Here is a 25,737-nt window from a genome sequence, read left to right on the forward strand (position 1 = left end):
ATGGATTTTTCAGCATATAACCCTATTGAAAGTTCAAAGTCATCTATTTTCAGCTAAAATAGCTTGAGAAAGGAGCATTTTTAGCTTTTTGTGAAACTTGATAATCAGGATTCAATCCAGTTTACAAGGAGATAACAAAACCTCAAAGAAAATGAACAGGGCTAGATTTAATAATAATTATAATTTTCTATTGAAATATAACCTTTTTGTAACCTCTCTTATTTTTACCAAATATAATAATTTTTCATAAAGTAAAACTAATTTCAACAAACTTATCCCAATGATTCATGTGAGTGCAACAAGAACAGTAAATCTTGTATATTTTAAAATGTAAAATTTTAGCCAGAGCTTTGGTAATATCCAAAGGAGTTTTATCAATTTTGTACGTGCAACCTTAATGCTTACAAGATTGTCTGATATTGAGAACTCCCAGATAAAACCTTTACAAACCTTTGTAGACTAAGAAACCAAGCCAAGGGCTTGCCCAATTACACCCTGTTACAAGAAGAATGGATTCTTATGGATTCTGTGTAAATATTCATAGTGCAAATGGGAATATTTAGCAAGAGTTTCCAAGTTTTTGAATGATTGTATAAGAAAAAAAAGATATATGTTCCATTTTTGTTTATCAAATGGCTATAAGTTATAGAAAGCTTAAGAAAAAAAAGGTTTATTTAAATGTGAAAAATAAGACTTAAAAGAATTAGCAAAGTTTCAGACAAAAAGTCATCAAAATTAACTATCCCCATCAGTGAATTCAGTCCCATATAATAATTGTTTTTATGTTTGCTTAGCAGTCTTAGGAATCCATTAGCTTTCGTTTAGAGTTTTGGAAATGTTCACCCAGCCAACACTATGCTCTTAAAGTCATAACAGGGCCCAGGCTTGCTGCTCCAATCATGCTCTACAGGCTGGTCTGGTGAGAAGGGAAAGGCTTTTTTTTTTTTTTTTTTTTTTTACTCATGAGCAAGGAGCAGGAGAATATGACCTAAATGGCCTCCTCCATAGGGAATAGGCAAGAGACTTATGGATCAAGTAGGAGAAAGCTGGTGTGTACAAGTGTCTGGCCAGGCAAATCTTCACTGGTGAGGCTCGGCGTCAGGACAGCCTGGTACGGTGGACTTTTACTTCTGGATTCCCACGTTTCTTAAAGGATGCAGCCAAATGCGCGTGCTGTTCTGGCTTCTTTGGTTCTGCCTATTTTCCTTCTTTGGCACACGCCCAGGTTGTGTAACGTGCGTTTCTCTGCTCTGGATTCCCTTTGTGACTGCATGGCTGACGGGCGCTGCGGACCATCGCCAGTGCCCAGGATCTCTAGAGAGTATTGCACAGCACATCGCTAGCCTAGTAAAAGATGAACATTAAAAATGCAGGGGTCCTGGTGGGGCTAGTGCCCCATGTGGTCGAGGCCCAGCTCCTCCACCTCATTCCCACCTTCCTTGTTCCCTTTTTTTTTTTTATTTTTTATTTTTTGACAGGCAGAGAAAGGTCTTCCTTTGCCACTGGTTTACCCTCCAATGGCTACCGCAGCCGGCGCACTGCGGCTGGCGCACCACGCTGATCCGATGGCAGGAGCCAGGTACTTCTCCTGGTCTCCCATGGGGTGCAGGGCCCAAGGACTTGGGCCTTCCTCCACTGCACTCCCTGGCCACAGCAGAGAGCTGGCCTGGAAGAGGGGCAACCGGGACAGAATCCGGTGCCCCAACCGGGACTAGAACCCGGTGTGCCGGCGCCGCAAGGCGGAGGATTAGCCTAGTGAGCCGCGGCGCCAGCCCCTTGTTTCCTTTTGCAAGCCAGAACTGCTTTAATGCCCCATCTACTCTGCCAGCCCTGTGGCTTGCCTCTGTGCTTTGCCCATGCTGCTCCCTTTGCCTGGCACACCCTTCCCAGCTTTTTGCCAGACTCTCTCTTACTGTTGCAAGCCCTGCCTAAGCCTTTGCTGCCTCCAGGAAGCCTTCTCGAAAGCTCCTCAATCCCAGCGCTCCGTGCTCCCACAGAGCACTGCACTGCTGGAGCCCCATTACCATTCTGGGCTCTGGGTCCCAGGGTCCACACTCCCAGAGAATTCAGCCCCAGATGGCCGGTAACTGCTGAACAGATCTCGAGCCTATGACTTGCACCCTGAGGTGGCACACACTGACATTCAATGCAGCCAAGGAGCCACGGTTTTCATGCCGGAGCCCCTGCTGAGGACAGGGACCCCGCCTCTAAGGCACCAGCCTCATCTCCCTGAAGCCCTGCCTTTGTCCCAGGCTCCCCTGGCTGGACTGTGACGGGTGAAGCAGTTCCCCCAACCTCCTGGGACTCTAAATAGCATCCCAAGGCCCCGTCTGGGGACAGTAGCCTTGTCCCCTCTGCCTGCAACAGCTGCACCCCTGCCCTTACCTTACACAATGGAGTTCTGGAGAAAGTTTTCCTTCAAATAAGGTTTCTATGGCTAACAAATGAAATTTTAAAAAGTGGAAACAGGCGGGCAGTTACGACCTGTCAGGATGTCTGTGTCCCACATCTGAGTCCCTGAGTTCAAACTTCAGCTCCACTCCCAATCCCAGCTTCCTGCTAATGCAGACCCTGGGAGGTGATGGTGATGGCTCAAGTAGTTGGGTTCCTGCCATCCATGTGGGAGGCTCAGCTATTGCAGGACTAAACCAGCAGATAGGAAAAAAAAAAAAAGAGAGAGAGAGAGAGAGAGAGAGAGATCATTTCAGATGCCAGCAACCCCTATTGGAGTGCTTGGGTTCAAGTCCCACCACTGCTTCTGAGTCCAGCGACCCATGTGGGAGACCCTGATGGAGTTCCTGATGCCTGGCACAGCCCCAGCTATTGTTAGCGTTTGGGAAGTGAACCAGTAGGTGGAAGCTTGCTTTCTCTCTGTCTCCCTCTGTCACTCTGTTTTGTAAATAAACAAATGCTAAAAAGTTTTTATTTAAATAAATAAAATGGTCAGCCTTTAGTAACCTTAATATCAGTGAACACTAGATGATGTCATAGTTTTAAATAGCATATATGCTTCCTCCTGGCGCGGCACATGCTTACCAGTAGACCCAATTTATCTGTAGTTCCTCTTTAGTAAGAAGCCAAAAATACAACAGCTGGGGTCAGCGTTATGGCTCACTGAGCTAAGCTGCCGCCTACAACAGCAGTATCCCATGTCAGAGCTATGGTTCACGTCCTAGCTGCTTCGCTTCTGATCCAACTCCCTGCGAATGCAGCTGGGGAAGCTGTGGAGGACAGCCAAGTACTTGGATCCCTGCCACCACGTCGGGCACCTGGATGGACTTCCAGCCTCCTGGCTTCAGCCTGACCCAGCCCTGGCTATTGTAGCAGCCATTTGGGAAGGGAACCAGTGAATGCAAGATATGTTTCTCTTCCTTTTTCTGTCTGACACTCTGCCTTTCAAATAAGTAAATAAAACGTTTGAAACAAATAAAAAATACATAAGCCTAAATTTATATTCAGGAATTAATGTGTTGTTTATCTTATTTTAAAATGATCGAGATATTCAGTGAATATTTGTCACTTAACTTGGTAGAGTTTTTTTTAGGATTTTTTTCTGTCTGTTCAGGAACTATTTTATTGTTCCAAGCTAAAGAACTGTCACTGATAGAAAATCAGCACTTTCACATAATCTCCCACATGGCCCCACTCAGCTTTTGAATCTTGGTTTTTGCAGACATATCAATGTATTTTTCTCTAATACAGACAATCATCCCACCATGATTGACAGATCAGTTTTCACCTCCAATTTTAATACTTGGCCTTGGGAAACTTTTCAGAACTGTTTTTAATGCAGAAAGAGTGGTTTCACCTAAAGGAGATGCAGTGATCACAGCAGAAGGTACTTCTCCATGGTAGACACTCATGAGAGAAGGCAGAGATGACTCCTGGGGTATTTTAGCAAGCAAATTGATGAGCTTGAATGTACAGGGAGAAAACCTCTCTTTTGGGGGCCAGCATTGTGGCGCAGTGGGTAAAGAGGCTGCTTGTGACACCAGCATCTCATATGGACACCAGTTTGTGGCTCAGCTGCTCCATTGCTGATCCACTCCCTGCTAATATGCCTGGGAAAGCAGTGGAAGATGGCCCGAGTGCCTGGGCCCCTGCTACTCACACAGGAGACCTGGATGAAGCTCCTGGTTCCTGGTTTCATCCTGGCCCAGCCCTGGCTATTGAGGCCATCTGGGGAGTTAATCAGGGATAGGAGATCTCTTTCTCACCCTCTCTCTCTCTCTTTGACTTTCAAATGAATAAATACTTATTTAAAAAGAAAATAAAAAGACACCTCTCTTTGGCTCTGATGTCATTCTGGCTTCTCACTTGGGTGAAATGCTTAACACAGGATTCAGAATAGAGGCAGCCACTTTGGGTGACTTCATGGGTTGCACTACTCTCAACTCCTTTCCTGCTGTTTCAGTTCATTCTGTTCAGATGCAGCAGAATGAAGAGCAGTGGCATAGTGACCTTCAATACCTTACATGCGAACAGGTGGCCTCACGATCCTGGCAAATGGTCAACCTCAGAGGCACTGTAGCCTCTCACCTGCCCACAGTCTGGACACCGCTGGGGTGTCCACCCTCTCCCCAGTGGCTCTAGGCCAAACTCTGGTTTTTACATCTTGAGTTATCAGAAGATTTTGGAAACAGTTTTATCTCTTTTTTTTTTAACATTTTTATTTTCTTATTTTCCCTTTTTATTTGGAAGGCAGGTAGACAGAGATCTTCTATCCATGGGTTCGCTTGACAGATGCCTCCAACATCCAACCACAGCTAGACTAGACCCAAGCTAGGAGCCCGTATCTTAATTTTGGTCTCCTATGTGGTTGGTAGGGATCTAAATACTTGAGCCCTCACCTGCTGTCTTCCAGGATGCATATTAGCAGGATTGGAAACACAGAGGCCAGGACTCACACCAGGCACTCTGATATGAGATACAAGCATCCTAAGAGGCAACTTAACTGCTCCATAAAATGCCTGCCCATGGAAACTGTTTTTAGACACATAACATGAAACAAAACTAGCTATCATCTTTAGTTATTTTTCTTATTGGAAATTTTTGTAACAGAGATTATATAAGTTTAATCAGTAAAGCTAGAATGTCCATTTTTTACTAAATCACCAAAAGCCTTATTTATTTAAGTCATATATGAACTTGAAAACCCTGGAGTTCCTTTCTTTGCTGAGAAAATAGTTGATGTAAGCATTTAGTTTTCTATAGTCCAATTAAATAGAACTCTTTTAATTTTATTTCTAATAACATGAGGAGGTAAAATTATGACATACAAACAATATACATATGGACATACATAAATATACAGACAGATGCAGATTCATAGCTTCTGTTCTAACATTGTAGCCATGCAACTGCTGTTTGGCCTAGTGGTTAAGATGCCGATTAGAAAGCCCCTTCCCTTGGTTCAGTTCCTGCCTCCGCCTGCTGATTCTAGTTTCCTGCTAATGCAGACCCTAGAAGGCAGTAATGATGGCTCACATAGTGGGGTTTTTGCCATCCACATGGGAGACCTGGCTCTTGGCTTTGGCTGCTTCTCCCAGGTATTGTAAGCATCTGGGAAGTGATCTAGTAGATGGTAGTAACCTCTCTCTCTCTCCCTCTCTTTCTCTTTCAGTTTCTCTGCCTCTCAAAAACATAGCAGTAAAATAAAATTTCAACCACATGTAATGCACAATGATATGAAAGTCCCTATTTGGACTAAAATTGTATTCTTTGTAGTTAAAGTTATCTGCCCAGATGGTTAAAGCCTTTTATTAGTATTTGTGGAAAGGACTCTATTTTTTGTGTGTGCTAGTTTATTTCTAAAAAGTTCTTATTTTCCCCCCTTCTGATGAATCATTTTTCTTAAGTCTGAATTTTAAAATTTTAAACATTTAGGCACAGAGATAGAAGATTTTTTTTTCTTCCAAAGGAGTCTTGGGGTATATTCATTCACTTCTTATCAGGAGCCAGTTTTACTGAGACTTAGGACCATATTTTAGATGAGTGATTGAGGAGACATTCAGTCTATTTACAATTGATCTTTATCCTTTTCAGTCTCATGCAGTTGCTTTTATAATAGCTCAGAGTTGTGTCCAAGACCAAGGATTAAATTCAGGTTTTGTAGAAACTCCTGGCTCATTGAAGGACCTCATTTTTTTAATTTTATTTATTTATTTTTTAAAGATTTATTTATTTATTTGAAAGTCAGAGTTACACAGAGAGAGGAGAGGCAGAGAGAGAGAGAGAGAGAGAGAGAGGTCTTCCATCTGATGGTTCACTCCCCAGTTGGCTGCAACAGCCGGAGCTGAGCCGATCCAAAGCCAGGAGCTGGGAGCTTCTTCTGGGTCTCCCACATGAGTACAGGGACCCAAGGACTTGGGCCATCTTCTACTGCTTTCCCAGGCCACAGCAGAGAGCTGGATTGGAAGTGAAGCAGCCGGGTTTCGAACCGGCACCCATACGGGATATCGGATCTTCAGGCCAGGTCGTTAACCCACTGCGCCACAGCGTCGGCCCCAAAGGGCCTCATTGTTAAAGCAAATTTATGTTAAATAGGATCAGATGGAAAAAAATCAAAAGATCACAGAAATTAATAAACAAAGAATAATTTTTGCTAATATAAATCATTTTTGTAGAAATTCATGTAGACATTATGAGAATACTTCAAAAATTCATAAAAATGGAATTAAAAGAACGTTTGTTGTAGTGCAAAAAATTTTGAAATACATGAATAATTTTTCATCATACATATTTTCTATGAACTTTTTGAAGACTCATATTTATTTAGTCTTTCTGTGTTTACCAATCAAAAAATGTATCTCATTGTGTCTGACACATTCAAAATCCCTTCTTTTATGTCCCTTTTTTCTGATACTTCCACAGGTGAGTAAATTAGCCTAGAATAAAACTTTCTCATTGTAGCCACTATAGTTTTAAATTGTCTTCCTGAGATGCACCCATTCCTCCATAAAGGCACATATTGAAGGTTCATAATTTTTGAATAAAATTAACTGTAGTTTCAGATGGAAAAGTCCAAGGCTTCTTAGATTTTGCCTTTCAAATAAATAAATAAATAAATCTTTTAAAAAAACATCTCAAGACTTACTCATGACCTCCAGATACAGTAAGAAAACAGAGCACAGTGGTCTCAGAGAGTTCCTATGCCTAGTTATTAGTTGCTTCTGGAAGTGACTGGTGAGAAGCTCCTTCATATCCAACTTTTTTTTTTTTTTTTTTTTTTTTTTGACAGGCAGAGTGGACAGTGAGAGAGAGAGACAGAGAGAAAGGTCTTCCTTTGCCGTTGGTTCAGCCTCCAATGGCCGCCGCGGCCAGCGCGCTGTGGCCGGCGCACTACGCTGATCCAATGGCAGGAGCCAGGTGCTTCTCCTGGTCTCCCATGGGGTGCAGGGCCCAAACACTTGGGCCATCCTCCACTGCACTCCTGGGCCACAGCAGAGAGCTGGCCTGGAAGAGGGGCAACCGCGACAGAATCCGGTGCCTCGACTGGGACTAGAACCTGTTGAGCCGCAGCGCCAGCCTATATCCAACTTCTGACACCAAACTGTTAGAAAGTAATCTGGGGCACAATAACATTTTGCAGAGTTTGTGTTGGAAGCAATTCATAAATTGGAGAACAATAGACCAAAACAGACAGTGTTCCAATGATAGGTCATCAGAGGCAAGTATTTACGGAGAAAAATGCAGAAACAAAATAAAGAAATCATTGATTGGTTGCAGCTATAGTTTGAATAATTATTCCCTGAATTCATGTAGGAATTTAGTCCCCATAGCCTTATACTGATGGGACTAAGAGGGTGGAAATTTAACACAATTATGTCATTTAGAGGTGGGGTCTTCAACAAGTGAACAGATTAGATTAGGTCATCAGGATGGAGCCCCTTGACTGGATCCTGGTGGTTTTAGAAGGAAAGGAAGTCCACACGGGCATCACCATGCTTGTCTCTTGCCAGGGACTCTGACAGAACAAAGGCCTCTGCCAGGTGAAGGCCCACGAGGTGTCCAGCAGAACCACGTGCCCAGACTGCTTCTCCTTACGGGATGAGAACGCCTCTGGCGTGTAAGTATAGCAATGAAAAGCAGACTGGTACAGTTGTTACAAACTTGGCTTTTTTATTCACCTTGTCAGAATGTTCTTAGATACAAGGATTTGCTGGTTGGCTGATTCTGGTTGGGTGAAGTTCAGTCTTACTGCTGTAAGCATTCACAAGAAATGACCCAAGTTAAATTTGACTCATGCTTTCAGTTTAAGTAAGGTTAAGGCTGTTTTTTAAAATAATTAAAAATTTTTTAAATTTAAAATCATAGAATCATGGGAAGTTGTAAATATAGTACAGAGAGGCCTCATGTGTATTCCAAACAATTTCTCCCAGTGGTTGCATTTTACATAATTATAGTCTGATATCAAAACCATGAATTTAACATTAGTATAATATGAGTATCATTTTATCACATGTGTATATTTGTATAACTACCATTGCAATCATGATGCACAACTATTCCACAACCACAAAGATCACTCTCATGCTAGCTCTTTGTAGTCAGAATTTCTTTTAAACTTATTTAGTTTGAAATGCAATGAGACAGAGAGAGAAAGAGAAACAGCCAGACATCAAGCCCAAGCACTCTGATGTGGGATGCAGGCACCCTAACGGACACCTTAATAACTAGGCCAAGTATGCACCACAGTGGTCAGTTTTTGCAGACCAGTTGTCCTGTCCCCTGCTATCCACCAAACTGCTTTCCTTCCTTATAACGTTACCATTTTCAGAATGTTGTATAAATGGAATGCTACACAATGTGGCCTTTTAAAATTCTCAATCTCACACTCTTATTTGATAGTGCCTTTAAAATCCATACAAGCTGTGTGTAAGAAAAGTACAGTCCCTTTTATTGCCAAGTGGTTGTTACACACTAACACTAATCATTAGTGTTACATGCTGCATGAACAATTTGTTAACTACCTAAGAAGTGACATTTTGGTTACTTAAGTTATTAAAAAATTATAAAAAATTTTTAAAGATGTTATTTATTTTTTAAAAAGTCAGTTCCAGCCAGAGAAAAAGATATCTTCCATCTGCTGGTTCACTCCCCAGATGGCCCAAAGGCCCAGCATGGGTCCAGGCTGAAGCTGGGAGCCAGGAGCTTCTTTCAAATCTCCCATGTAGGTGGCAGGGGCCTAAACATTTGGGCCATCTTCCAATGCTTTTTCTAGGCCATAAGCAGGAAGCTGGACAGGAAGTAGAACAGCTGGGATATAAACCGGAACCCATATGGGAAGCCAGGTGGTGGCTTTACCTGCTATGCCACAATGCTGGCCCCAACATATTATCAAATACATATTTATGAGGTATAGTGTGACATTTCAATATATGTATAGAATGTGTGGTGATCAGATCAGGGTAATTGGTGTATCCACCTGCCCAAACATGAAAAAGGGACTAGTCTTCAAAATTTATTTATTTGTTTTTTAAATTGTTTATTTCTTTGTTTTTTAAATTATTTATTTATTTGAAAGGCAGAGTTTCAGAGAGAGAGAGAGAGAAAGAGACAGAGAGATCCTCTGCTCACTGGTTCACTCCTCAAATGGCCCAACAGCCAGGGCAGGGCCAGGCTAAACCCAGGAGCCTGGAACTCTATCCACGTCTCCCACATGGATGGTAGGAGCCCAAGTACTTGGGCCATCTTGTACTGCTTTGAAAAGGAGGCTATTTTAAAGGCCAAGTGGATTTTATTTGTTCAGAAAGCTTTTAGACTTAGTCTCCATTAATTGTCTCTTAATTTTTTGAACTTCTGTGGCTCATAGTTATCTTACACTCAAATTACCCTTAAATTTTGCAGCACATTTGGAGCTAAAGAAAAGATAACAGGAGATTGTTTGGGACATACATGCTACAGTTTAAGTGTGTTCCTCCAAAATGCATGGTAAAACTTTATCCCCATTGTGGGGTCTTTAGAAGGTAATTAAGTCAGGAGGGCAGAGCCCTCATGGGTGGTGGGGTGAGTCCAGCCTTCCTGTCCCTTCTGCCTCTGAGGACATAGTGCAGCAACAGGATGCCAACCTGGAAGCAGAGATGGCCCTAATCAGACCCAGATCCTGTCCTTGCCTTCATCTAGGACTTCCCAGCCTACAGAACTATGAGAAGTAAATTTCTATTCTTTACAAATTACCCAAGTGTTTTGTCATAGCAGCACAAGGGACTAAGACAATATGGTACCAATATATGTATATAAGGAGACTGGAAAAGTTTAGAAGATGCTACCTATCCACCCCTCTCACTTGACTCATGTGGACAAAGCAAAACATTTAGGGTTTGCAGAACATGGTGAATAGTGAGGCCATTTACTAGAAATCATTGTGTAAAGTGAATTGTGAATGCATCTTTGACTAAAACTATAATGCTAAGATAACAATTCTTACAGAATATATAGTTATGATGTTTGGAGGCAAAAAATGAATACCAAAAAGAGAGAACTAAAATTGTCCCAAACATAGTAAAATTCTTCCATACTATTATTCTGAGACGTCATTAACATCATGGGTACCAAGAAGGTGAGTCTATTTTAGATTCTCTGCTCTAATAAGAAAACTGTTCTACAGAAAGCAACAGGATTGGCCGGCGCCAATCACTAGGCTAATCCTCCGCCTGTGGCACTGGCACCCGGGGTTCTAGTCCCGGTTGGGGCGCCGGATTCTGTCCCGGTTGCTCCTCTTCCAGTACAGCTCTCTGCTGTGACCCAGGAGGGCAGGGGAGGATGGCCCAAGTCCTTGGGCCCTGCACCCACATGGGAGACCAGGAAGAAGCACCTGGTTCCTGGCTTTGGATCGGTGCAGCACGCCGGCCGTAGCGGCCACTTGGGGGGTGAACCAAAATGAAAGGAAGACCTTTCTCTCTGTCTCTCTCTCACACTGTCTAACTCTGCCTGTCAAATAAATAAATAAATAAATAAGCAACAGGATCTATCTATTCTGTGTGTAAATTAATGTGTTCTGCTTTTGAAAGACTTCAGCCTTACTTAACTCATAATATCTTCATTGCATAAAGATAAACAATAGTTGTAGCAATGAAGGCTATTGTTTATTGGAACCTAATACACATGAAATAAGATAAAGATTGTGCATCTCCCAAAATACAGAGGGAAAACTGAGTATCAGAGGAAAAGAAATAACTTGAGAATGGACTAAGGTGACTTCCCGAGCAACAGAACTTTGAAAGGGAAATTTTAAAAAGAACGACATCTTCATGCAATGAATGGATCTGTAAGGTGGATGTTGTGGCCCAGCACATGGAGCCTCTGCTTGGGAAGCCCACCTCCCATATCACAGCACCTAGAATCAAGTCCCAGCACTTCATTTCCAATCCAGCTTCCTGCTAATGCGCCGGGGAAGCAGCAGATGATGGCTCAAGTACTCGAGTCCCAACCTGGACTCCTGGCTTCAACCTGGCCCAGCTCCAGCTATTGTGACCACCATTATGGAAGGGAACCTGCAGATGGAAGATTCTCTCTCTCTCTCTCTCTCTCTCTCTCTCTCTGCCTTTCAAATAAATGAATAAATAATTTTTTAAAAGAAACTTGCTCACATACCTCTTAACATCACACACCGCTTCAGCAGCAGGGAAACAACAGAGCAGAGCCCATATTTAGTAAGAATAACTCTTTAAATGGGAAGGAACCACAAGCCTGTATTATCAGTAAAACCAAATGAGGAGCTATTTTGCTGGAGCACCCAGGTGCGGCTCTGAGTTCTGCTTAGAGGTGATAAGGGACACTAGTGAACTGAATAGCACTTGGCTCTCTCAACTCATGCAGACTTTTAAATCCAGAGTTTTATGTTAATGGCTAACAGATTATTGCTAACAGTTGATGGATTAGGATAGAGATCTGATCTAATTATGATGTCACAGAGATCTCCCATCTGTTGGTCCACTCTCCAAATATCTGCAATAGCCAGTCTGCTATTAACCAAGTGAGCCACGGTGCCGGCCCCCTCCTTTTTTTTGTTTTTGTTTTTGTTTTTGTTAAAGATTTATTTATTTGAAAGAGTTACACAGAGAGAGGAGAGGCAGAGAGAGAGAGAGAGAGAGGTCTTCCATCCGATGGTTCACTCCCCAATTTGCTGCAATGGCCAGGGCTGCGCAGATCTGAAGTCAGGAGCCAGGTGCTTCCTCCAGGTCCCCCACACTGGTGCAGGGGCAAGGACTTGGGCCGTCTTCTACTGCCTTCCCAGGCCGTAGCAGAGAGCTGGATTGGAAGTGGAGCAGCCAGGTCTCAAATCGCCGTCCATATGGGACGCTGGTGCTTCAGGCCAGGGCGTTAACCCGCTGCTCCACAGCACTGGCCTCAGCCAAATGTTTCTAAAAACATCATTAACCCTGACAGTCAATGGTGTTCCAGATACGGTGTTGTGATCCTGTGATTTGAAGGAATGAGTACTTACTGGAACTGAGTTGGAACAAACTCCCATGGCCTGAGCCCAGTGGACACTGAGGTCATTCCTCAAACCTCCTACTGCTGCAGAAACCAATAGTGGGGTGGAAGAGGTTTGCAGGTGTTTACATTATTCGAAGAGGAGGAGCTGGGTGTTGTTGCACACAGAGTTCTTCTGCGTCTTGGGAGGCTGGCATCCCACGTCAGAGGGCCAGTTTCAGTCCTGGTTCCTCCACTTCTGACCCAGCCTCCTGCTAATGCATCCTGGGAAGCAGCAGGTGATGGCCCATGTGCTTGGGCCCTGTCACATTTGTGGGAGACTTGGATGACGTTCCAGACTCTTAGCTTTAACTGGCCCAGACCTGTCTCTCGTGTGCATCTGGGGAGTGAACCAATAGATGGACTATATCTCTTCCCCTCCCTCTCTCTCTGTTACTCTGCCTTTCAAGTAGATGAAAATAAATAAATAATGTTTTAAAAAATAAATTGCTTGGGGTAATACAAAATTGTTCAAATGTTTCAGTGCCTAGGACAATCTAGAAGAGGCACTGTATACTTCTATAAGGTTTTAATGCAGTGTTTTAAGAGATTTGAAATGATGTTTCTTGAGTTTACTATGACATCTAGCAAGTGCCTAATTAGCATCTGTGTACTTCAAAGATGGAATTTCCCAGTTTCTACTAAGCCATGGTATGACCTTAAATTTAAATAAATATTTATATGCAAGTTTCCAAAAGTTAGCTGGCCTAGATGTTAATCTGGAAGTAGAAAGGGGGGATTTTTATTCCAAGTTAAAACATTGATCCTGGAGTTGGCTGGGCTTCCATCCCCCACCCCATACCGCTTCACATACTCTTTAGCATGGATGTGACACAAACATGCCTTTATATCTACCAAATGAGTAATCTGATCTTCAGCTAAAGGGGAAAAATGTAATTAGCACCTAATAACCAGGTGTGAGGCAAAGAACGTACCAGAAAGGTTATTCTCCATCTATACTAGTCAATGAGGTGTCTGTATGAGTTCTGTGAATTTTCCAATAAATAAACCAAAGAAAAAGGGGCTTTTGTTGCAGAAAATTCTGAGCAAATCAGAAACAGATTTGATACTGTGTTCATCTGGGGAACTGTTCATTCAAATCTAGAACACTCTTATGCTCAGGAAACTACAAGGTGGGTCACTCCACAGAACCAGGCAGCACACAGCACCGCAAGCTAGGCTCTTCGAATTGAGCATATTAAAAAAATTACTTCTATGCTTAGGGTAAACTTTTTACATTGCAGTTTCTGTTGCTAAGGTTTGTGAAATGTCTTCATTTCCTGATGTTGCAAAAGGATTCCTAGAAATAAACTGTGAATGGCAGATTGATAGAAACTAAATCAGTAAGTTACTTCGGAGATTTAAGGATTTGGTATATGGGTGGGTGTCGTGGTACAGTGAGTTAAGCCACCACTTGGGATGCCTGCATCCCATTCTGGAGTGCCTAGAATGGAGTCTCACCTCTGCTTCCGATAGAGCTTCTAGCTAATGCACCTGGCAGTCAGCCCAAGTACTTGCATCCTAGTCAGTCACCCATACAGGAGACCCAGATGGAGTCCCGGCTCCTGACTTTGCCTGGCCTAGCTCTAGCTGTTGTAGGCATTTGGGGAGTAAAGCAGTAGATGGAACATCTCTCCCTCTCTCTGTTTCTTTCTGTCTCCCCCACCCCTCTTCTCTCTTTCTGGCTTTCAAATAAATAATACTGAATAAATCAAAGGCTGACTATATGTTGGTGACAAGGCCTTTAAAAAAAAGGACTTGATGTAATGAGGCAAGTATAAAGAAACAGTGTTTGGCAACAAAATCCACTTTTATTTTCAAATGTTTTGAGTCTTGGAATTCACCAAACCATATTCATAACCTTTGGTTTTATAACTAACATAACCAGCTAGAAAGCACCTAGTTTGTTTTAGCTTAAAATTTTTTTTTAATTTGCAAATCCGAAAGAGAGAGATAATAGACAGAGAGAGAGAGAGAGAAAAAAAGAGAGAGAGAGAGAGAGAGAGAGAGAGGGTTCCATCTAAATACCTGCAACAGCTGGGACTAGACCAAGGCTGAAATCAGTACGTGGAAATGCTATCCAGGTCTCCTACATCAGAAGCCGGGACCCAAGTACTTCAGCCATCACCACTGCCCCCCAGGGTCTACAATGGCAGGAAATTGAAGTCAGGACTTAGAATCATAACTCAAACCTGAACAGTCCAATGTTGGATGTGGGTAGCCTAAGCAGAATCTTAGCCTTTAGTCCAAATGTTTATGTAGTGTCAGTGTGGTAATAATACACTGATGAGCATAAACCTCTTTGTTTTGTCAACTTAGTCACCTGTTAATACCCATCTGGAACACAGAATTGATTTCTTTTTCCAAGTCAAAAATTACTGTTAGGAATTGCTGTCTCTGTTTATACAACACATTACCAAAAGAGAACAATAGTTTTTCTTTTTTCTTTTTCTTTCTTTTTAACTTTTAATAAATATAAATTTCCAAAGTATAACTCTTAGATTATAGTGGGCTTTCCCCCCCATAACCTCCCTCCCAACCGCAACCATCCCATCTCCCACTCCCTCTCCCATCCCACTCTTCATCAAGATTCATTTTCAATTATCTTTATATACAGAAGATCTACTTAGTATTTACTAAGTAAAGATTTCAACAGTTTGCACCCACACAGACACACAAAGTATAGAGTACTGTTTGAGTAGTAGTTTTACCGTTAATTCGCATAGTACAACACATTAAGGACAGAGATCCTGCATGGGGAGAAAGTGCACAGTGACTCCTGTTGTTGACCTAACAATTGACACTCTTATTTATGATGTCAGTAATCAACCAAGGCTCTTGTCCTGAGCTGCCAAGGCTATGGAAGCCTCTTGAGTTCACCAACTCTGATCTTATTTAGACAAGACCTTAGTCAAAGTGGAAGTTCGCTCCTCCCTTCAGAGAAAGGCACGCCCTTCTTTGATGGCCCGTTCTTTCTACTGGGATCTCACTCAGAGAGATCTTTCACTTAGGTCTTTTTTTTGCCACAGTGTCTTGACTTTCCATGCCTGAGAAACTCTCATGGGCTTTTTAGCCAGATCCAAATGCCTTAAGGGCTAATTCTGAGGCCAGAGTGCTGTTTAGGACATCTGCCATTCTATGAGTCTGCTGTGTATCTCCCTTCCCATGTTGGATCGTTCTCTCCTTTTTAATTCTATCAGTTAGTATTAGCAGAAACTAGTCTTGTGTATGTGATCCCTTTGACACTTAATCCTATCATTATGATCAATTGTGAATTAAAATTGATCACTTTAAGTAGTGAGATGGCATTGGTACATGCCACCTTGATGGTATTGAATTGGAATCCCCTGGCATGTTTCTAACTCTACTATTAGGGGTAAGTCCAAGTGATCAAGTGCTGAACTGTACATTTCCTCCCTCTCTTATTCCCACTCTTATATCAGGGATCACTTTTCAGATAAATTTAAATGCCTAAGAATAATTGTGTGTTAAGTAAAGAGTTCAACCAATGGTATTAAGTAGAACAGAAAAATACTAAAAGGAATAAAATAGTAAGTTCTTCCTCAACAGTCAGGACAAAGGCTGATCAAGTCATTGTTTCTCATAGTGTCCATTTCACTTCAACAGGTTTCCTCTTAGGTGCTCAGTTAGTTGTCACCAATCAGGGAGAACATATGGAACAGAATAGAAACACCAGAAATCAAACATCTACAGCCAACTTATATTTGATCAAGGTTCTAAAACCAATTCCTGGAGCAAGGACAGTCTATTCAATATATTGTGCTGGGAAAACTGGATTTCAACGTGCAGAAGCATGAAGCAAGATCCCTACCTTACACCTTACACCTTACACAAAAATCCACTCAACATGGATTAAAGATCTAAATCTACAACCCGACACCATCAAATTATTAGAGAACATCGGAGAAACCCTGCAAGATATAGGCACAGGCAAAGACTTCTTGGAAAAGACCCCAGGGGCACAGGCAGTCAAAGCCAAAATTAACAATTGGGATTACATCAAATTGAGAAGTTTCTGTACTGCAAAAGAAACAGTCAGGAAAGTAAAGAGGCAACCAACAGAATGCGAAAAAATATTTGCAAATTATGCAACTGATAAAGGATTAATAATCAGAATATATAAAGAGATAAGAAACTTCACAACAACAAAACAAACAACCCACTTAAGAGATGGGCCAAGGACCTCAATAGACATTTTTCAAAAGAGGAAATCCAAATGGCCAACAGGCACATGAAAAAATGTTCAGGATCACTAGCAATCAGGGAAATGCAAATCAAAACCACAATGAGGTTTTACCTCACCCTGGTTAGAATGGCTCACATACAGAAATCAACTAACAACAGATGCTGGGGAGGATGTGGGGAAAAAGGGACACTAACCCACTGTTGGTGGCAATGCAAACTGGCAAAGCCTCTATGGAAGTCAGTTTGGAGATTCCTCAGAAACCTGAATATAACCCTACCATATAACCCAGCCATCCCACTCCTTGGAATTTACCCAAAGGAAATTAAGTTGGCAAATAAAAGAACTGCCTGCACCTTAATGTTTATTGCAGTTCAATTCACAATAGCTAAGACCTGGAATCAACCTAAATGCCCATCAACAGTAGACTGGATAAAGAAATTATGGGACATGTACTCTATAGAATACTATACAACAGTAAAAAACAACGAATTCCGGTCATTTGCAACAAAATGGAGGAATCTGGAAAACATCATGCTGAGTGAAATAAGCCATTCCCAAAGGGACAAATATCATATGTTCTCCCTGATTGGTGACAAGTTTTTCTTTTTTCTACTTTTTTATTATTCCTCCTATTTGACAATAATAGAAAATCTATGTCTTCATGACTAGTTGTGATCCTTCAGTTTGGGCAAGATGGCACGTTTTCATCAACTGGAGTTTGAAAGCGTGGTATAGAAACAATTCACTGTGAAGTAAGTAAAAGAGGTTAGGAGGTAGAGCAAGCTCTGCTGCTTGTGTTCTCATCAGGTATCCCCATCAGAGAGGGTGTTGTATTTTCCTGTAATTCTGTATGGAGGTCTCTATAGGGGCAATAGGGGCCAGCACTGTGACATAGCACTGTGGCTCTAGGGGCCAGCACTATGGCACAGTGGCTAAGATGCCAGCATCTGACATTGGAGTGCTTGGTTTGAGTCCTGGCTTGTCGACTTCCCATCCAGTTCCCTGCTAAAGCACCTGGGAAGGCAATGAAAGATGTCCCAAGTGCCTGGACCCGTACTACTCAAGTGGAAGACCAAGATGGAATTCCTGACCCCTGGCTTTAGATTGGCCCAGACCTGGATGCTGCAACCATTTTAGGAGTGAACCAGTAGATGGAAGAGATCTCTCTCTCTCTCTCTCTGTGTGTGTGTGTGTGTGTGTGTATGTCCTTGTCTCTGTTGTTCTTTCAAATAAATAAATAATGGCAACAAACCCTAGTCCTGCCATGCTAGAGTGATTGTGTGTGTGATGGTGTGCCTTGCACAGAATACTTCTTTGCCCTAGTGGACCACCTAATGCCCAAGCTTCACACCCATGACCAAGCGTTCCTTCACAGGAAACTTGTTTATCCTGAGATAATAGGTGGCAAGCCCCAGTCCCTGAGCTGCTAGACACAAGACAGCAAAGCCAAAGACTTCTGCAAAGCCAAAGTTGTTTTGAGAAGACTGAACAATAGCAGAAGGCAGATCAAAGACTGGGACAGATCATTTGGATCCTTCTTGGTGTCAGATTAACTGCTACTTGAGCTCCAGGCTAATTATACATACATTGTAATGCAGAAACCTAACAAAAATCACTCCCCCTCATGCCATGACAGTTTCCAGTTGCCATGAAAACTTATGGAAGTAGCCATATCCAAGGAGAGAAAATAGGTGGGTCCCTAATTCCTGGAAATGGCTGCCCTGTTCTCAGAAGTAAGATGAATTTTCTGCCCAAATATTAACATATTTCCTGGACTCCATAAATGTAGACTTCCAATGGCATATAGGATGTGCTTCACCACTTTCTTTAATAAAACTCTCTTGCTTTCACTTTGCTGGCTCAAACTTAACTTTTGTCTTCCGCAGAAGACAAGAACCCACCCCAGACCATGGTGGTCCCAGCAACAGGGTCCAGGCATCCAGTGTCAGCACTGGCAGTTGTCCTGTGGCTCTTGTCTGATATGTGTCCAGTTTATTCCCACCAAGATAGCCACTCTCTAGAATTCCTACCAAGAAACAAAAGTTAGTTTTAAGTGCACCAGTCAGGAATGACACAGAGGCAGGAATCCAACAAAACACATGAAATTACAGAAGGCACATATTACACACACATGACACACAGACCCCAGATTAAAGATGGTAGCACATCTCACAGGGCCAGTGGAAAAGGAATATAGGGTCCAAAAGCAGACCATGTAGATGCGCCCACTAATTTTGATGAAATGATAAAAGTAATTCAATGAAGAAGGGATGGTCCTTTCTACTTTGGTGCTGAACAATTAGACATCCATACACAAAAACTTGAAACTCAACCTGTGCTTCACACTTTACATACAAAATTGAAAATAGATCCTAGAGCTAAGTAGGAACTAAAGAACTTTTAGAGAAAAACATAAAGGAAAATCCATATGAAGTGGGAATAGGCAAACTTTCTTAGATATGACACCAAAAACATAATCAATGAAAGAAAAAAAAAGATACATTAAACATCAAAATTGAAATCTTTTGCTTCACAAGAGAGAATGAAAAGTCAATCCATAGGCTTAGGAGAATACATGTGACAAAAAGTTGTGTCTAGAATACGTAAAGAACTCTCAAAACTCAATAATAAGAGGAGGAAATGATAAAAACGAGTAAAAGACTGAATAGGACATTCACTAAAGATAGACATTCGGCAAACAAGCACATGACTCCTTTACCAGATATCCTCTTGATGCCCCAAACTCAAAAGCCTATCACATTTTCCCATTCCCAACACCTGCCCCAAAAGTGAATTTTAAAAACCTTAAAAAGAAACACAAAAGAAGAGTCGGTTCCTTTCTATTCTTGGTATTTTGTTGGGTGTGACCTCTGGAAGAAATGCAACCCTTCTGTCACCATTAGGACAGAGTTCATACATGTAAGTGGATGCAGAAAAGGTTAAAGGACCAAGGCATTAAAAGATACTTACTGAGCCATTGGCTTTTCCAAACTTGAATCCAATCCATCTTGGAACACTACTATGTAAAACAAGGACCATCGCCTTTCTGTTGAAGCCATTTTGAACTAAGTTTTCCATTATTTGTAGCCCAGCATATCCAGTTACAGAAGATCACAATAATTTTGTTTTAAAAAAATCACTTTAATCCCATCATTAAAAAAACAACAGTGTAGGGTGTCTTTTGAATGTTTTCAATGACTTGCAATTTATGTTCAACATGTACAGTACCATTCCTACAAAGATAAAAATATATACAATCTTTCACAGGTTTGTTCCTTCTATGTATATAAAGAATTTTCAAATGGTGTGTTTCTTTTGCTGTGCATAAGATATTTTCCTTAGCTTTTGAAATGTAATTTGAATTATGCTGGGTTTGGCATGCACCACATATTTGAAGGAGGAGGCCAAACCTATCCCACGGTTAACTTATTTCTCTTCACAGGTACTCATGTGCCTTATTTTTTTCACCAGAATCAAATTGCATTCAACATAATACAAAAAGAATGACAGCATACATGACTTTACATTTTAGTAACATTGGAACCAAGACAGAATTAATTTCAAGACATTTCTTTTGCATGTCAGGGTGAGAGCACCATCTCTCTATCCCCTCCACTGAGTCAATATTTGAGCCTGAGAAATAAACTGACAACAGACCTATTAATGAGAATAGCCATGTAAATGTATTACCTGCATATACAAAGGAGTCACACAAAATACGGAACTCAAAGAAAGGCCAGGCAGTTCAAAGCTAAATGGCATTCTGAGCTACAGAAAGAAAGTAGGAGCAGGGATCTTCTGGTGAAGAGGTGGCAGCACTAGCCCTGGAAGGGGGTATAGAAGAAAATGCGGCACCAACAAAGGCAGATAGCTCCTCAGGTAGCAGCTATCAGAATACAGAGTGCTTTTAATATAATTAGATAGACATTTAGTCTCCTTTCCTATTAATTAATCTTCCCTCTTTGGTGAGATTATAGGGAGGAGGGTCAAGATTGTTGTATGCTTTGTGAATGCAAATGAGAAAGGGAACTTCAGACAAAGTTACTCCCTGCCTTTTTGGGGAAGAAAGTAGGGCTAGAAACAGGAGAGTAGGGGAAGGTTAGAGAGATCTTGGTTTTCCTTTAGTTAGGGGCTGGTGCTGTGGCATAGTGGGTAAAGCAGCTGCCTGCAGTGCTGGCATCCCATATGGGTGCCCGTTCAAGTCCCGGCTGCTCCACTTCCCATCCAGCTCTCTGCTATAGCCTGGGAAAGCAGTAGAAGATGGCCCAGGTTCTTGGGCCCCTGCACCCATGTGGGAGACCGGAAGAAGCTCCTGGCTCCTGGCTCCTTGCTTTGGATGGGCGCAGTTCCAGCCATTGCAGCCAACTGGAGAGTGAACCAGTGGATGGAATACCTCTCTCTACTTTTCCTTCTCTCTCTGTGAAACTCTGACTTTCAAATAAATAAATAAATCTTTAAAAATAAAATAAAATCACTCAGCATGCCAAAGCACTATATGTTGTGGTATTATTTTCTGAGCCCCAACAAGCACACACTCAGTGTCAGACTCTGTGAGATGTAGTAATCAACCTAGCAGTGTCTTTCTTTACTGAATTAAATAGGGAAAACACTGACCAGGTAATTCCAAGAATGACAAATGCTACAATTAAAAGAAGGACAAGTAGTCATGGGTACATATAACCTGAGTATTGGAAATCAGCTCAAATGTCCCAAGAGCAATTCCCCCTCAAAGTGACAGACTGAGACCCAAGGTAGGAGCCAGCAAGACAGGGGAAGGAAAGGCAAAAAAAAAAAAAAAAAAAAAAAAAAAAGTGAAAGGCTACTTGATAGGATTGATAGGAGTGACCAAGCTGAATCAGACATTTGGAGACATCCCTTTGATATGGCTCTTTTCATTTAGGCAATATATTGAAACTGCAGTTGACCTAAAGATATTCTTTTTGCTATCAATTGTGTGTGCAATAGAACTTGTGTACCCTAGCCCTTGGGTTCTCCACTAGAGACAGATTTTCTCCTCAGGAGACATTTGGCAAAGTCTGCTGACATTGTGGGTAGCCACAATGGAAAGAGAGGTAGTTCTGGCATCCAGAGGGTACAGGCCAAAGATGCTGTTTAATGCCCTACAATGCAGAAGTCATAAGAAATGCTTCAGGACAAACCCAGTGTATAAGAACCAGCTGCCAAAGGCAGAAGGTGTGAAGGACTGAGGAAAGAGGCAGGCAAACCCAGGATGACACAGGTGTGATGTACTTGACAGAAGCATGGTCTTGGGCAATTGCAATTGCAAGACCTATTGCTCTCCATGCCAGGAGGCATGAGGTTTTATAGACAGAGGTGGCCCCCAGCTAATGGAAATGCATGTGGGTCTTCTCAACAAATACAACATTAACACTCCTCAGAGATACTTCAGGTGTCATGTGTGACCTTCAGAGAAGAGCTGTAGTGCATTTTAACAACCTTATTCCTCTACAGGGCAGGGGATGACCTCCAGGATTACCTAGAGTACAAGATGGTGGTCACTACGCAAATGACTGTGGTCATGTTAAACGGAATCCTGATAAAAAGAATTATCCAACCGAAAATGTTAGCAGTGCTGCAGTTGAGAAATCCTGTTCCAGCCCTTCCCTAAGTGCCTTCCCTCATACTGTATCCTACATGGAATTCAAATGATTAGAGGCTTTTATTTTCAAATTTATTATATTCTGTATTTTGAATTATTTATGAATGACTACACATATGAATACATAGTACTTTAAAAGACCAGTAGGAATATTTAAAAAGCCTATTAAAACTAATTCAGTTTCTAAAAGTCTGTAACTTGTCCTTCTAAAAAATCTATTGTAAAATTTTATAAATGTTCAGTTTCATATGTACGTATTACTGACTTAAAAGGAAATCATTAGAAATTTACTGAAAATTCTTAGCAGCATAAGGAATCATTGTTAGGGGTGGGCATTTGGCTTTGTGGTTAAGCTGCCACTTGGGATGCCAGCATCTCATGTCAGAGCCCCTTGGTTTCAGTGACACCCCCTGGCAGGTAGCAGGTGATAACTAAGTAGACAGGTCCCTGCCACTCACATGGAAGACCTAGGCTGAGTTCAGGCTCCTAACTTTCTCTCTCTCTCTCTCTCTCGTCATTTCTTTATCAAACACACAAATAAATAAACATGCTTAAAAAAATAAATTATTGTTAGTCAAAAATCCCTTTTCTTCTCTTTACTCTTGAAATATTCCCCTTCAGCATGGAATAGCTATCTGATACAAATCATACTTGGGAAACCTGCAATAAGAAGTATGCACTTTAAGCTGTATTAGTGGAAAGCAAATTGCAATTACCAAAGAGATAAATATAATTTTTTAATTGAAGCTAAAGTCAGTTCTCAGAGTCATTGCCAAGATGATCCACAGGTCTCCTGACAGCCCTTTCTGGACAAGCTGTCACGGCGCTCCTGCAGCCCTCTGTTTCTGATCTGTCTTCTGGCCCTTCGTGCCTACCCATCCTTCGCCCCAGGCCAGACAGCAACTTCCAGTGGGACCTCTTCCCCAGAGGGTGAGGTCAGCATTGGAGAAAATCTCAGAGAGGAAGAGAGGGCTGTCTTTCCTGCTTACTATAGGATAATTAGTAGCTGTTTTAATTGTAAGGTCGTTCCTCACTCTACTTTGTGATGCTATAACAGAACACCCGAGATTGAGTAATTTATAAAAAACAGAAATGATTTCTTTGTAGTTCTGAATGCTGGGAAGCCCAAGGCCAGGGGCCTTGCATCTGGCAAAGCCTTTCTTGTTCAATTGTCCCATGACAAAAGCTAGAAGGGTTGGACTGGTGCTGTGGTGTAGCGGATAAAGCCACCGCCTGCAGTGCCAGTATCCCATATGGGCGCCTGTTCAAGTCCCAGATACTCCACTTCCAATCCAGCTCTCTGCTACGGCCTGGGAAAGCAGTAGAAGATGGCCCAAGTCCTTGGACCCTGCACCCATGTGGGAGACCCAGAAGAAGCTCTTAGCTCCTGGCTTCAGATTGGCACAGCTCCTGCCATTCCCGCCAACTGGGGAGTGAACCAGCAGAAGGAAGACCTCTCTATCTCACTCTTTCTCTTTTTCTCTCTCAGTGTAAATATGATTTTCAAATAAATAAATCTAAAAAAAACTAGAAGGGCAAGAGAGCATGGGCTTGAGAGAGGGAAAGGGGCCAAATTCATCCGTTCACCAGACACCCCCAGCATAACCAATTCAGTCCTTGGATAGCAGCGTTAATCCATTCATGAGGTCAGAGCCCTGTGTTGCACAGGGGACTAAGTTTCCAACATGTGACCTTCAAGGGACACAGCCAAACCATAGCATGCTGTATCAGTGGCCCTAAATCATCATAATCTCATCAACATCATGCTGTGCCAGGGAGTCAGAGTGAAAAGTGAGACTGCTGATGAGTCTGGAATAATTTGGGCACAAAATTTTAAGAATTAAAAACTCATGAGCTCATAATGACACTTTAAAATATTTAAAAGAAGTCATAGAGAGCAAAGAGCTCTTCTTTACAGAGATGTCAACTAATAAAATTGATTGTAGCAGAAGCTAATCATTTCAAAATGATCGGTTCAGCTAAGAATGATCAATGAATGTTATAGCTTTTGATTGAAAAGATTTTGGAAAATCAAAGTATCAAATGCTATCACTTAATAGTTGCAAAGATAAAATATCTTTATTATGGAGAAATATGAGAAATATGGCAAACATTACCAAACTTGACATCAACCATGATAGGACAAACTTACATTATATGGCTTTTGATGTAATAAATTCAGGACACAAAATAACCTACAAAACTATCATATAATAGAAAACTTTTCTAGTCTTTGTCCATTTCCTGTGATGGAACTTCTACAAGGACACCGCAAAGTGTTCATGGAAAAATGCAATTAAAGGCTACTGCTCATTTTCCATGATCCTTTTGAAGGCCTCTCCTAACTCCCTTGGAATTTCCTGAGTAGTGGAAATATCTGTTTTTCACGAACCCCTGGAATCACACCTGAGTTTGTATAATAAGGTGACTCAAGGGTGGTCCCTAGTTAGCCTTGAAGATGGTGGCTGACGGAGTCAGTGTTGTGGTGTAGTAGTTAAAGCTGCCACCTGCACTGCCAGCATCCCAAATGGTGCTGGTTCGCATCCCAGCTGCTCCACTTTGATCCAGCTCCTTTCTAATGACCTGGGGAAAACCGCAGAGGGTGCCTCAAGTATTTGGGCCCCTGTGATTCACATGGGAGACCTGCATGAAGCTCCTGGCTCCTGGATTCCATCTGGCTCAATGCTGGCCATTACAACCATCTGGGGAGTGAACCAGATAATGGAAGATCTTTTCCTGATTCCCCCTTTCTCTCTCTCTGTAAATGCATTTCAAATAAATAAATAAATAAATCTTTAAAAAAAATAGGGGTGGCAGCTGCCAACGTGAAAGACCAACCACTTGAGATGGTCAAGATGAGCCAGAACCTCCTCTGGGAAGCGAAGGGGATGAGAGACTGAATTTAGCCTGGAGGCCAATGATTCAATCAATCATAACCACATAATGAAACATCAATCAAGAAAACTAGACAGAAGCTCAGTGGAGTTTCCTGGCTGCTGAATACGCTGATATTCCAGGAAAGGTGAGGTGAACTGACCACACAGGGAAAGGTCACAGAAGCCCTGTGTTGTGTTCCCTGGCCTTACCTTATGTCTCTTTATTTGGCCATTCATGATGTCCTTTAGAAAAAGAAAATTGTAATCACATCTCTGAGTTCTATGAGTAAGCTAGCCAATTAGTGACTCTAAGGGGAAGCATAGGAGCCTCTGGGCGGGTACCTGGTTGGTCACAGCATGGTGGCCTGGGAAGCACCTGAATTTACTGGCACTGGAAATGAAGGCAGACTTATTAGGGACTGGCCCTTTATTTGCGAAGTTTGTGCTAACTCCTGATGGGCAGCAATAGAATTTGAAATGCAGTGTGCTAATTGGTGCCAAAATAATAACCTTCTAACTTAACACTTAATGCTTAACTGGAATCCAACACACAGAAA

At 41.9% G+C, this 25,737-nt stretch overlaps 1 pseudogene; it reads right to left on the minus strand.

Annotated features, from left to right (window-relative positions):
- Positions 1-3,620: 3,620 nt before the first annotated feature.
- LOC149128704 (ATP synthase peripheral stalk subunit OSCP, mitochondrial-like) lies at positions 3,621-24,440 on the minus strand (annotated as a pseudogene).
- Positions 24,441-25,737: the final 1,297 nt, after the last annotated feature.

This window comes from Oryctolagus cuniculus, chromosome 1 (genome assembly GCF_051225735.1).
Source record: "Oryctolagus cuniculus isolate XC-2025 breed Fujian yellow rabbit chromosome 1, ASM5122573v1, whole genome shotgun sequence".
Classification (NCBI taxonomy): Eukaryota; Metazoa; Chordata; class Mammalia; order Lagomorpha; family Leporidae; genus Oryctolagus; species Oryctolagus cuniculus.